Genomic DNA, 12539 nt, shown 5'->3' on the forward strand with positions numbered 1-12539 from the left:
TGTGTTATAATCATAATCACTAAAATAACGAACACATATGAAACAAAGAGGCACAAATGGCATATAGACAAAGCATATTAAACAAGGTATTAAATAAAACTGGAAATCAACATCAATTCTAGAAAACCTCCATTTCTTCTTACCTCTTAATTTCATGGTGTTAGTTCAATTATTTTTTAATTTGATGTAATTACCTTTTTTTTCTGTTTAGTTGTTTTTTTTCATATTCAACCTATTAATTATGTTTTACATACATATTGTGCATTATAACTTACCTTAGGAAATAAATTGCAAAACTTGATAGTATGGCTTAACCTTTTCATAATTTGTAAACATGAAAACTTAGAAACTAAGCTTACTCCATGCATGCATGGACGAAGGTAACTAACGTTAACTTAGTCCATGCATGCATGGACTAACACAACAGACTTAGTCCATGCATGCATGCACTAAGGCAACTAACCCTAACTTAGTCCATGCTTGCATGGACTAACACAACAGACTTAGTCCATGCATGCATGGACGAAGGCAACCAAGGCTAACTTAGTCCATGATTGCATGGACGAAGGCAACTAAAATTAACTTTTTTAAAGTTTAAAAAATTTATAAATGCAAAATATTTCAAAAAAATCAAATTTTCAAAAATTAAAAAAAAAAAAATATCTTAAAAAAAAATTCTTTTAAAATTTAATTCTTATAAAAATAAATGAAAAAAACATGAAAAATTTACAAAATTATTTTTTTCCAAAATGCTGAAAAAAGTTTAAATTCCATTTTTTTTTTTCAAAATTACACAAAAAGAAGAAAAAAATTGTTAATTATCACCACCAGATATAGGTACCCTTGGATATAGGTATAAATACCACATGAGAATATTCACGTCTGCCAAAAGATTGGAATGTGTTCACATTTCATTTCAATGGTAAAAACTCTTCACTGAACAGATCAGTTGGAGACGGTCAGTTGGAGGTGATTTGTTTAACATAACCTGGACAGTAGCTGCAATTAGTTCCTGAAAGTTCCTAATCATTTAGTAGTGGTAAGTGTTATTTTAGTTTGTTGTTATTATATCTGTAATAAACATGTTTTGTTGCACTATGATTTTTGCCTTTGTCTCAATAGCAGCTAACTTTTTGTATATATTGTACATGTACATGCATTTAGTCGTCAAATCATCAAACCAACAATGTAAGATCTGTAAATTTGCTTTCACAAATTTTTTGTTCTTCCCATGCCGGGATTCTAATCCATGCTACTGAGATATTGTGACACCAAATCTGTACAATTTTTAAACACCAGAGAAGAGCAGATGATTTAAACACTTTTGTGTAATCCAGCATTATATAAGATGTTTTTGTGTCTAATGTTATTATTGCAGTTTGAGCATTCAAAAACATGTTCATTATGTCCTCTGGTTGTGTTTGGTTGCTGTCTGCCATATTAAATGGATTTCCTTTTTTTGCTATTTGCTTAAATTTGTCTATTAGCTTTCTCTTTTGAAATTAAATAAAAACAGTTCACAAATTAAGTGTGCTGGGTTTATTTTAATTAACCTTCATCAGAAACATACTAACAAAAATTTGAAAGCAAAGGATGTAGATACCATTATCTTGGGACTTAATAAGCCCATGTATAACGATCTTTAAATTCAGGCTTTTGCTCATTGTTGAAGACTTCAGGTGAACTGTACTTGTTTACATCAGTGCCCTACTATGCAGGGCTAGTAGTTGTCTCAATTGCAATCATTCAATGTATCCTTGCTTTTGTATCATTTAAAGACTTCAATTCTTTAATCATTTCAGTTAACACATTTTAATTTCAAAACATTCAACAGATATTTCCAAATAACAAATTTTGTAAACAACAGATATAATTGGTAACTGGTAATTATTTTACAGTCAATATGTTTTTATATTTATCAAGAGGCATCATAATCATGTTCATTAAATTCTTTCCTTGTCAGACTGTTACTGATCTCAATTAAAACCAGTGAAAATTGCAAGTAGCTTTTGGTTTCTAGTAGTACTATTTTGATAAGATGTGTAATTTTTCGTCATTTCTTTTGATGTTCTGTCATATCCAGTCAGACTATTTCACATGTTGAACTTTACTCACAATTATATTTCATCTGTAAATGCTAAATTATGCAACTTCTAATGCAGGGAGACATGAGGGTTTAATACTAATTTTTTAAATGTATAACTAGTTTTTATCTAATACAGTATATTTTTTTGATATCAAAATAAAAATAACTAAAACTGAGTATTTAATAACAATATTTATTTGCAATTTTTTTCGTTATCTAACTTCAGTTTGCCTCAACTAAATGTTATGAAACTTATAAATCTAGGAAATTTGTAGAACATATTGTTGTTAATTGACCATGTTGATTTGCCATAATTTATCACATTCACACATATTCATTGCAAAAACATCTTCTTTTTCATAAGTGTCTACAGGAGCTTGTGTTTCTGTATCTTTTCTTTAAAGAATCATCATGATAGCTTCTGTTCCCTTCACATTCGAGACATAAATGAGATCTTCAGGAAAATATCTACTCCTTATATCTTAATCTGAAAAAACAAAACAAAAAATATGCTTTGACATAGTTTGACATATTTTTACAAGATTGTACATACTGAATTCAGAAATGTCTTGCCTGCTTTATGGTCATGATTGAACTTTCTGTTGCATGTTTCAATCTGAAGAATATACCACAATTAGTTCCTAAAACATATACACATGACTAAATTTTTCTTCCAACATGATTTTTATTTATTTACTAATCAAGGTGAGAGTAGACAATGAAAAGTAGATAAACATATATAGATTACCGTAGCTTCTCAACTTTAATTTGATATCAACAAAATGTATTGTGGCAATTTCTCAAATATCAGTGGTGGATCCAAGGGAAGGGTTCCGGTGGTTGAAACCCCCCTTTTTTTGAGACGATCAATGCACTTGAATGGAGACATATAGTTTGAACCCCCCCTTTAGAAATGTCTGGATTCACCCCTGAATATAATACAGGTTACCCAATCATCACAGTTGGTTGACCATTATGGATAAACCATTTCACAGATGATATCGGATGTTTCTTACTTCGTACCTACAATCCCCTTTCCTTTTCATGAATGTGACCTACCGAAATAGACTATATACCAAGTTTGTAATAACATGTGCAACACGAAGGGTGCCACATGTGGAGCAGGATCTGCTTACCCTTCAGGAGACCCTGAGATCAACCCCAGTTTTTGGTGGGGTTTGTGTGGCTCAGTTTTTAGTTTTTAATGTTGTTTCTAGTGTACTATTAATTGTCTGTTTGTCTTTTTCATTTTAAGCCATGGCGTTGTCAGTTTATTTTCGATTTATGAGTTTGAATGTTGCTATGGTATGGATGTTAGTAGCCATTTAATTCTTTTAAATTAAAACTAGTCTGAAGTACTGAACCATGTTTGATTGAAATATTTGTAGATGCTATAATGACACACTTCTTCAAACATCAGTAACAGTTATAATCATACCTTTGCTGACTTCAGCATTTGGTTATGTCTTCAGTTTCTTTTCTCATCTGTCATAGTATCAATATTATATATGTAGCATACCACCATCTTGATGCATTCTGTATTACAAATAGTTACAGCAGTTTTATCGTAGCAATCTTTTGGTGTTTTTTTTTTATCAGGAACTACATGTTCTATATTCTGGAAATCTTACAATGCATGGAAAAGCTGAAATTATAAATTAGGTAAATAAATTTTAATTAATATGAAACGACACAATCAGCTTTATTAATGATAAATGTGTACTAAGTTTCAAATTGATTGGACTTTAACTTCATCAAAAACTACCTTGACTAAAAAAACTTTAACCTGAAACTGAGGGAACACTTTTAATTTCTATGTTCAGTGAACCATAAAAATGGGGTCAAAAGTCTTTAATTTTGTTTGTTTTAAAATAAGAAAGATCATGTCATAAGGAACATTTGTAGTAAGTTTCAAGTTGATTGGACTTCAGCTTCATCAAAAACTATCTTGACCAAAAACATTAACCTGAAGTGGGAAGAATGGATGGACAGACAAACAAACAGACAAAAGGACGCACAGACTAGAAAACATAATGCTTCTCTACTATTGTAGGTAGAGCATACAAATTCATAAAAGAACTAGCAAAAAAAGGCACCAACAAAAAGAAACAAATCTAAAGTAATTGTCCATTAACCAGGAAACCCTTGTTTTTCCCCTTTTGTTGCTCCTAATTCATAAACAGATTGAGTCATAACTCCAATATTCCAACCCTAACTATCCTTTGGAGTTTTGTGGTGTGGAAACTTCAGGCAATTCTATAAACTGTTCTACAAATTATTGTCTGGACAATAGAAAATTGATTATTTGGGCCCCTTTTATACCCCTTTTTCCTACACCAAAGGGACCATAAATTAACCCCAAATCAATCCAAACCTTCCTTTTTGTGGTTTCAAACTTCAAAGATTTATATTTACTTATGCTAAAACTATTGGCATTTTTTTTAATTAAACTTAAGTTATTGGCAAATTTCCAATGGATTTTATTAATACCGAAGTTATATATGTTGGTAAATTTCAAAATCACATCTTTAAGGTGGTACCCAACACTTAAACTAAAATTAATTTGGCTCGTTTAATTTTCTTAAAATTTTGACAAAGTATTTACTTTGACCCTTTGACAAAAATATAAAAATTAAATTTTTTTTTAACCAACCGTTTTATCAGAAAAATTACACTGGTTATATAGCAGTTTGACAAACACTCATTTTGATCATTGAAAAGCTTAATATCCCTTTAACAACACAACGTAATTAAAACGTTTAGCTGACTTTACAGAGTTATCTCCCTGTAGTGTTAGGTACCACCTTAAAAGTTGTGTGAAATAATTCAAATATAACTTTTGGATTACCTCCCTTACACAGCTTTCAAATTGTCTTGACTATCCTTTAACCAGAAAAATAATTGTTTTTCATCTTTTTTGCCCCTTATTCATAAATGGTTTTATCTATACCCTCAGCCAATCCTAACCATCCCATAGTAGTATAGAGCATTGGGGTATAATTTCAGAAAGATCATACACTTTTACACAAGTCATTAACTTAAAACTACAAAAATGCTTGTGTTTGGCCCATCATTCTTGACTGTTTGCCCCATAACCCTAAAAATAAATTCCAACCTTCTTCAAATCTTATAATATTTAACATTGTGGTACAATTTCAGAGGAATTGAAATACTTATACACAACTTATTGTCCTGAAACTAGATAAATGCTTGTTTTGGTCCCCTTATCCTAAACCTTAGGGACCATAACCCCCAATATCAATCCCAAGCTTCCTTTTGTTGTTTTAAACATTGTGTTAAAATTCTATTCATTTCTATTAACATGATTAACTTATACTAAAGTTATTATCTGGAAACCATCCGTCTTTGAACGATGCTCAGCTGACCACAAAGACGATGTGATACCAATATAATTATATGATTGCAAAAATTTTATGGTTGTATAAAAAGGTATTCTAGACTTTAAACTAGAGGCTCTAAAGAACCTGTGTCGCTCACCTTGGTCTACATGTATGTGAATATTAAACAAAGGAAGCAGATGGATTCATGACAAAATTGTGTTTTGGTGATGGTGATGTGTTTGTACATCTTACTTTACTGAACATTCTTGCTGCTTAAAATTATCTCTATATATATTAAACTTGACCCAGTAGTTTTAATGGAAAATGTTAGTAAAAATTTACAAATTTTATGAAAATTGTTAAAAATTGACTATAAAGGACAATAACTCCATAGGGGATTAATTGACCTTGTTGACCATTTCGGTCATGTTGACTTATTTGTAAATCTTTCTTTGCTGAACATTATTGCTGTTTACAGTTTATCTCTATCTATAATAATATTAAAGATAAAAACCAAAAACAGCAAAATTTCCTTAAAATTACTAATTCAGGGGCAGCAACCCAACAATGGGTTGTCTGATTCATCTGAAAATTTCAGGTCAGATAGATCTTCACCTGTTAAACAATTATACCAATTATACCCTTGTCAGATATATGTTCTAAATGCTTTGGTTTTTGAGTTATAAGCCAAAAACTGTATTTTACCCCTATGTTCTATTTTTAGCCATGGCGGCCATCTTGGCTGGTTGGCCGGGTCATCTGACATATTTTTTAAACAAGATACTACAATGATAATTGTGGCCAAGTTTGGTTTAATTTGGCCCAGTAGTTTCAGAGTTCTAGAAGATTTTTGTAAAGGTAACAACGCCGGATGCAAAGTGATGGGAAAAGCTCACTAGGCCCTTTGGGCTAGGTGAGCTAAACATTACTTTTTTCTAGTTTATAACTGAGTGAAGGCAATATCATATATACCCAATAAATCATCAAATTCGAAACATATTTCAATGTTGATTAAAATGAAGCTTTTTATTATTTGATGCAAATTTTATGTTCGGAGAGCATATTCCAGTATTCATTTAGGAATTACTTGATCATCAAAAAAGCGGTGTTTAAAATATAATACAGGGGACTCATATTCATTTTAACTTTATTTCGTGCTGCTTCTTTTGATTTTACACAGTTAAGATGGCTCAGACTTATTCAAAGTCTCTATCAGAATGCCGTATTATTTTAATCTTTACAAAGAGTACCTCAAATTTGTCGAAAAAAATAGGGGTTCCAGACCATTTAAGCTCAAAATTTTACTTTCAAAATAGGTACAAGCATGTTAAAGGGACCATTTTCAATAAAATGAAAATAGAGGTGCTGACATATTTTTATGGGATATCAAATAAAAACTGTCTGTGACACCTCAGGTGTGACCTGGTCCAAATCTGTAATGTACAAAGCTGAAATATAGCTTCAAATATTAAGCAAATACAAGGACTTATATACATGTATGCGTCCCTGGCAAATACAAGGGTCACCAATAAGGAAAAATAAAAATTTTGCCTTAAAACCCAAATTTTGGCGGGAAAATGGTGAAATTGGGTGAAATGTCAATTTGAGCCTTTAGCAGACCTGTACAGAAATTGCTAACAAAACCACATAGAAGCACATTTCAGAGATGCAAACTTGTAAGAATTGTATAGCTTAAAATTTATAAAAAAAACACAAATATTTAAAAGTTTATAGGAAAGGTAATTGTTCAATAACATGTAAATTATTCTCACTGATTTTTGTGATAATTGTCTTTTGATGGATCAATAATAAAAAAACAAACTTTTTGTTTTGATTTATAAGCTAGTAGTCAGCTTGGAATTAATAAAAACAATGATGTCATGGATGTACGAACTGTAAATCACGAAAACAGGAATTTAATACAAGGATTTACAAGTTCGTTTAAAATTACATTTTGTATATATTCTGAGACTTGTATTAAAAAACAAATTATTTTGTTAAAAAATACCAATGAAGATAAATTAATACATTGTACTCCAGTGTTCTAGCTACTATCATGACAGTGACTAAGCAAATAGATAATAAATTGGTTGTGGCAATACAAAAATTCAGCAAATTTTTCAACAAACTTTAACATGTAATGTTCAAATAATTAACATTATGCAACTGGAGTACAAAAAAAAATCAGAGCAAATTGATCCAGGGCGAACAAGTACAAGTGTAAGTGATAAATTTGTCCTGGTAAAATATGTCAGGACGGACAAATATTACTATATAGTATAACCAGATGCTCCGCAGGGCGTAGCTTTATACGACCGCAGAGGTTGAACCCTGAACGGTTGGGGCAAGTATGGACACAACATTCAAGCTGGATTCAGCTCTAAATTTGGATTGTGATTAAATAGTTGACACAGCATAGGTTTCTGACACAGAATGAATGTGTTCTAATGAACTTAAAATTTTTGTTTTCTCTTAGAGCAATTCACTATGCTGTTGAATATTAATCCTCTCAAAACAAGAATGTGTCCTCAGTACACGAATGCCCCACTCGCACTATCATTTTCCATGTTCAGTGGACCGTGAAATTGGGGTAAAAACTCTAATTTGGCATTAAAATTAGAAAGATCATATCATAGGGGACATGTGTACTAAGTTTGAAGTCGATTGGACTTAAACTTCATCAAAAACTACCTTGACCAAAAACTTTAACCTGAAGCGGGACAGACGGACGGACGAACAGTACGACGAACGAACGGACAGACGGACGGACGGACGGACGCACAGACCAGAAAACATAATGCCCCTCTACTATCGTAGGTGGGGCATAAAAATGTTTGAAGAAATTTTCTTTTTTATTTATGAAATTTCAAATGAGAAAAATTGAACCCAATTTTTTTAATCACATCCCCCTTTCCCTTATTCCAAAACTAATCTCAATTAAAATTTCTAATGGAGTTTGCAACAATAACTACTCATTTAAATACATCATAAAATATTAAGATGTAAAAAAAACTGCTTGTTATCACTGAATGTTATTTATTATAATTTATCAGTTGGTAGTAAAAAGTGAATATACATTGTATATTGTATATAACAAAGATTTAAGTTGATTCTGGACAAAGAAAGATAACTCCAATTAAAAAAAAATCTTGCTATTGCACAATATTTTGCAATTAGATATTTCTTGCTTACTATTCTGGACAAAGAAAGATAACTCTAATTAAAAAAAAATTTGCTATTTCACAATATTGTGCAATTAGATATTTCTTGCCATTGCGCAATACTGTGCAATTGAAAAGACTTGCTATTGCACAATACTTAATATAATAATTTTAGATCCTGATTTGGACCAACTTGAAAACTGGGCCCATAATAAAAAATCTAAGTACATTTTTGGATTCAGCATATCAAAGAACCCCAAGATTTCAATTTTTGTTGAAATCAGACTAAGTTTAATTTTGGACCCTTTGGACTTTAGTGTAGACCAATTTGAAAACAGGACCAAAAATGAAGAATCTACATACACAGTTAGATTTGGTATATCAAAGAACCCCATTTATTCAATTTTTGATGAAATCAAACAAAGTTTAATTTTGGACCCCGATTTGGACCAACTTGAAAACTGGGCCAATAATCAAGAATCTAAGTACATTTTTAGATTCAGCATATCAAAGAACCTAACTGATTCATTTTTTGTCAAAATCAAACTAAGTTTAATTTTGGACCCTTTGGACCTTAATGTAGACCAATTTGAAAACGGGACCAAAAGTTAAGAATCTACATACACAGTCATGACAGTTAGATTCGGCATATCAAAGAACCCCAATTATTCAATTTTGATGAAATCAAACAAAGTTTAATTTTGGACCCTTTGGGCCCCTTATTCTGTTGGGACCAAAACTCCCAAAATCAATACCAACCTTCCTTTTCTGGTCATAAACCTTGTGTTTAAATTTCATAGATTTCTATTTACTTATACTAACGTTATGGTGCGAAAACCAAGAAAAATGCTTATTTGGGTCCCTTTTTGGCCCCTAATTCCTAAACTGTTGGGACCTAAACTCCCAAAATCAATACCAACCTTCCTTTTGTAGTCATTAACATTGTGTTTAAATTTCATTGATTTCTATTTACTTAAACTAAAGTTATTGTGCGAAAACCAAGAATAATGCTTATTTGGGCCCTTTTTTGGCCCCTAATTCCTAAACTGTTGAAACCAAAACTCCCAAAATCAATACCAACCGTTCTTTTGTGGTCATAAACCTTGTGTCAAAATTTCATAGATTTCTATTAACTTTTACTAAAGTTAGAGTGCAAAAACTAAAAGTATTCGGACGCCGGACGACGACTACGACGACGCCGACGCCAACGTGATAGCAATATACGACGAAAATTTTTTCAAATTTTGCGGTCGTATAAAAAGTCCATGGTTACAGAATTTACTAGTATATATTTAGTCCGATATTAGTTATATATGTCCCCAGACAAATTTTCCTAGGTAATCATGTCCTATAAAATCCTATAAAAGATTCAATTACTTGCATTTGCAAATTTAAATCTTATGTTTTAGTAATGTTTAAGAGTCACATAGTTAAATTTTTGATAAAATTTATGTCCCCAGACTATTAATTTTCCCACAAAGTCATGTCCATGTCATTAGAAGTCCTAGGTTTAAATGTCTATGCCTTTAATTTTTAAAAGTGAATATGAATGTAATATGTTTTAACATTGTTGACAAAACGAAAGAGTTGTGTATCAATCTGTTACAGCTAATTTCCTAAAGCATGTAGAGCAAGACTTAAGTTAGCTTGCTTGCTTTGTATTTAAATTGTACACTCATTAGGATAATATCCAATTAAATTCAAATATTAAATATACAGGTTAAACTATGCCTATATATATATATTATATAAAGATGACCATCATGTCAATCTTATTAACAAAGCTTGTATAAACAATTATACAAACAAAGAAGGCAAGCCAACCAAAGTTTTGCATTACATGCATGAGGAAATTAGCTGTAAATAAAATTTGTCTCCAGACTAATTTTCCTAGGAAATCATGTCCATGTCATATTTTCCTAGAAAATCATGTCCAGGTCATTAGTATTGAACTCCTAGGTAAAAATGTCCTAGTCCAAATAATTATGACAGCTTGAAAGGCTATTATATTTTTTGTCTTTGAAGCCTTACTTCGACGAACTAAGTAAGGCGTCAAAGAAAAAAAATCTAAAAGCCTTTCAACTTACAAGACGTCATAATTTGACAAAGTAAGGCGTCAAAGAAAAAAGATATAATAGCCTATCAAGACGTCATAATTATTTGGACTAAAAATGTCCATGTCTTTTATTATCAAAAATGTTATAAGCAAAGGAAACTGAATATTTATGTTTTTAATAATTAGGTTATTAATGAAATATTCTTAATTTTTATAGGAAAAAAAATTCTTCTATTTTCCAATCTTATCTATAAAAAAAAAATCTTCTATTTTAAATATATTTTATGATACAAAAAAACTATTAGAAAAACAAGTCTTGTGACATATTTTCCTAGGAAAATCAAGTTACAAACATAAATTACTAGCTATGGACTGATTTTCCTAGAAACATTTGTCCTGGGACATTAATTCCTAGTAAAATCATGGACATGGACTTAATTACATGTAACTAGGAAAAAAAGTCTGGAGAACAAATTTTACAACCGGACCAAATTTACTGTTACACTATTCCAACTAATTATGACGTCTGGCAAGGCGTCCCATAAAAAAAATAAAAATAGCCTTGCCAGACGTCATAATTATTTGGACTACTGTTACACTAGGACCACAGGCACTAGACGTTCCCCCTTTTATTAATTTCTTGATTAGCTACTGTCACGGTGTATTTGTTTTGTATCACTTTGACAGTCAAATCCTGACACAGTTGTAGGAAGGCGTCCCAGAAAAAAATTAAAATAGCCTTGCCAGACGTCATAATTATTTGGACTACTGAGTGACACAGCAGCCCAACCAGAGACAATTTATATACATGTATATATGTCTCTGGCCCAACTGAGACCAGATACCATTTTTATTCATGAGTTATGATCAGCATCAGATATAAATGAGGGGGAGGACAGGGATAAGGGAGACATGGAGAAAGGAGGTAGGAGAAAGGGGTGGGAGAAAGGGGGATAGGAGAAAGGAGAGGAAGGTTGGGAAAAAGGAGAAGTTGGAGAAAAAAATAAAATATGAAAAAATAAAATATCTCTTTTTTCCGGTAAATTAAAAAAAATAAAATAAGGAGAAGAGGGGTAGGAGAAGATGGGTGAGAGAAGGAAAAAGAGTACCCCCCTGTCCTCCCCCTCATAAATGCATTTTTAGATCCTTTTTTCGCTTGTTCTATTAAAATCTTACCACGTAAATTCCTTAACTCTCTTTTTTATTTAATTGAATGTTGATTTTGTTTGCCTCAAAACAAACTGTTTTTCCTGTGAATAATTTTCAATCTCCTTGCTTCTAGTATGAAAAATTTGCAAATCATCTTTGACAGACGACGCGAGCACGAATCGCAATCTGTCAACAATGTTCTAAATGCACATAAAAATAGTCCGCTGTCGAGTTTTAATTTGATTTAGAATGACAAGACATTTCATCGTTCTTTGTAGAACAAACCATGATATCAATACACGTTTGTATTTTATTGATCTTTCTAGGGATGTTGCGACTTTGATAATAAATATGCGTGTAGTAATATGCCCTAACTTTTCTGTACGAAAGGAGACCGTGGTAAAGACAGAGCAAACGAAACTGGCCACAGACCACAATTAATTCCTCTATCAGTTCTTTATAACCTTTTGCATCATTAAAAAAATTGCACCATGCACTTTTGTCCAATTTTTTGTGTGTGTAATGTATTGTCCTAGTCCAAATATATATCCAAAATTCAGAAAGATTGAAGCAATCACTTTTACAAATTTAGCCAATACACATCCATACCCCTATTGACAAGTCAAGAGATGTTCCGAAAACTGTAAATATCACCTTTTTGCACTTGACCTAGTCACTCATTCCATATCAAAATCAGTTAAAATACAACCTCCAAAAATTTATTTGACCTCTCTTCTTTCATTTCC

The 12539-nt window shown here is 31.5% G+C and overlaps 1 long non-coding RNA gene across 3 annotated transcripts in view; it reads right to left on the bottom strand.

The window, feature by feature from the left end:
• Positions 1-2265: 2265 nt before the first annotated feature.
• The window catches only part of LOC143064820 (uncharacterized), a 30050-nt gene continuing 19776 nt past the window's right edge, over positions 2266-12539 (bottom strand). For 2 of the 3 annotated variants that reach the window (XR_012975327.1, XR_012975326.1), the window contains exons 2-3: positions 3525-3731; positions 2266-2573 (exon numbers count right to left, since the gene is read on the bottom strand). This is a non-coding gene — a long non-coding RNA (uncharacterized LOC143064820). Of the gene's footprint in view, positions 2574-3524; positions 3732-11820; positions 12128-12539 lie in introns of those variants that run through there. The other variant, XR_012975325.1, reaches the window with a different exon arrangement.

Source organism: Mytilus galloprovincialis, chromosome 2 (genome assembly GCF_965363235.1).
Source record: "Mytilus galloprovincialis chromosome 2, xbMytGall1.hap1.1, whole genome shotgun sequence".
In the NCBI taxonomy this organism is placed as follows: Eukaryota; Metazoa; Mollusca; class Bivalvia; order Mytilida; family Mytilidae; genus Mytilus; species Mytilus galloprovincialis.